This window comes from Sipha flava, unplaced genomic scaffold (genome assembly GCF_003268045.1).
Source record: "Sipha flava isolate LNK unplaced genomic scaffold, YSA_version1 225_pilon_pilon, whole genome shotgun sequence".
Taxonomy (NCBI): Eukaryota; Metazoa; Arthropoda; class Insecta; order Hemiptera; family Aphididae; genus Sipha; species Sipha flava.
Genome location: NW_020272859.1, coordinates 409,159 through 411,348, shown reverse-complemented (window position 1 = coordinate 411,348; position 2,190 = coordinate 409,159).

Genomic DNA, 2,190 nt, shown 5'->3' with positions numbered 1-2,190 from the left:
TTTTTATTTAATTATTAATACACTTGATCTGTTGTATAACAAATTTGAATTAGTATTTTTGAAAAAAAATTATAATGAATAGTATAATAGTCATTTTTATCAAACAAATATTTTTAATTTAAATTCTTCTATGTCTAAAAAGAAAAAAACAAAGTACTGTATACTTTATTTCCATCTTGCTAGTTCAGTACATGTATTCCATTAATAATTGTTTATGATCAATTAGTCCTTCAGTTTTTTAAGATTTTTGTACAAGTTAATAGTTAATAGTTTTGATTTATTTTTTTAAAACATGGAAAATATCTTTGTTGAACAACTTTAGAATACAGTTATTTGCTGTCATTGATTTTTTTAAGAAAACTATATTTTTGATACAGTATATTATATAAAGTATGAAAATTACGAAGAGCATTATGAAAATTAAATCATAAATCATAGTAAATTTAATGTTTATTAAATACTAATTTATATGTTTTTGTTTTCTTTCGTTTAGATTCAAGTCCTTTGTATTTATATATCCATTTAAAATAATATTAAAACTAAAGTTATAATTTTTTTTTTTAAAAAACTTGTTGAAGATATATACTGATTTAGTTTGATAATAATACATTATGCACTATTTACTATATAACCTAATTATAATTCCTGTACATAATATATTCCTATAGATATAATCATTTTAAATGGCATTTTATGTGGTTACAATTCAACTGAAAGGACTTCTTCTTGATAATCAATTTCTTTTTTATAAACTCAAATGTTTTATTTTTATTTTAAATAATCAAATTATTTATCAGATGTATTAATTACTAATTAATATAAAATAATAATATTTATTCAGATGTATCCCTTTATAATAAGTTAACCCTAAATCTTAAAGGTATTAGGTATTCGACTGATAGTATTTCAGTATCAACTACTAAATAATACTTAAGTTGTTTTTTAAGCTTTAAAATTGGAAGTCATTGATTATTTAAATTTGAGATTTAAAATTTAGCATTGAAAATAAAAAAAAAGTATTATTTATTTATAATACTATACATGTAATATTTGGAAAAATTGATTATTTCAGACAATTGATTTCTATATTGTGTTTATTCTTTTATACTAATGTCTTTTTATTTATATTTTATTTTATTTTTCTTTTGTTTAAAATATTTATAGAAAAAAGATTATATATTGTTGTTTTAAATAGTTTAAATAATAATTTATTGAAAAATATTGTAGTCATTATTTCTAAATGAACGTTATAATTTTTCATATTTTTATGAATATTAATGGTTTTTTTTAAATAACATTCAAATTGTTGTTGAATCATCAATCATTGGTCTCAATTACTCATAAAAATAAATATTTGGTTTAAATAAAAAATGGTGTAATAATTCTTATTAATATTCTAACACAATAACTCTTTTTTTTCCGGCACTTAAATTATACCTATATCTAAAAATTAAATTTGTTGCATTCCAACACTAATCACGATTAAATGGTTTTTAATAAGAAAGTTCCTTAATTAATATTTTACTTAAATATTATTTTCATCCAAATCTTTTATCACAAATAATTCATAATGCATTTTATACATTTTTTTACTGTAAATTGATTTATTCAATGTATGTTATATTTTAAACATAAATTAATTAAAATAATATGTGTTTTATAATTTTTTATGTTTTCTGCCACTCAGATAATATATATTTTTTAAATATTTTTTTTTTTAAAGTGATATAACATGATTAATAGTGATAAGCACAACATTAATAAAACTAAATCAAATATGTTAGTAAGCCTACTTTGTTGCTTAAGTTTTATAAACACGGATGATTAATCAATTCTGTTTTTATATCTTATAATTTTGTCAATAATTTTCTATATATAATCAAATTACATTTGTATGACTGTGCTAATAAGTTATAAATGTATATACATTATTTTATATTTATTTATTTTGTTTTTAATAAATAGTCTTTTTATTGTTTATATCTAAGATTTGAAAACGACAAAAATATTATACATACAAGGTACCTAAAAAGTTAAAAACAATAAGCTGATGTGTATAAAATATAAAACCATGTAAAATGTTTCTATAATTTCTGAACACTATATGTATGTTTGTAATGTGAAAAAACATGTCTTAAATATATCTTATGTTACAGTGTACTTATGAAGTTGTTTATTTGTTTTTTAATC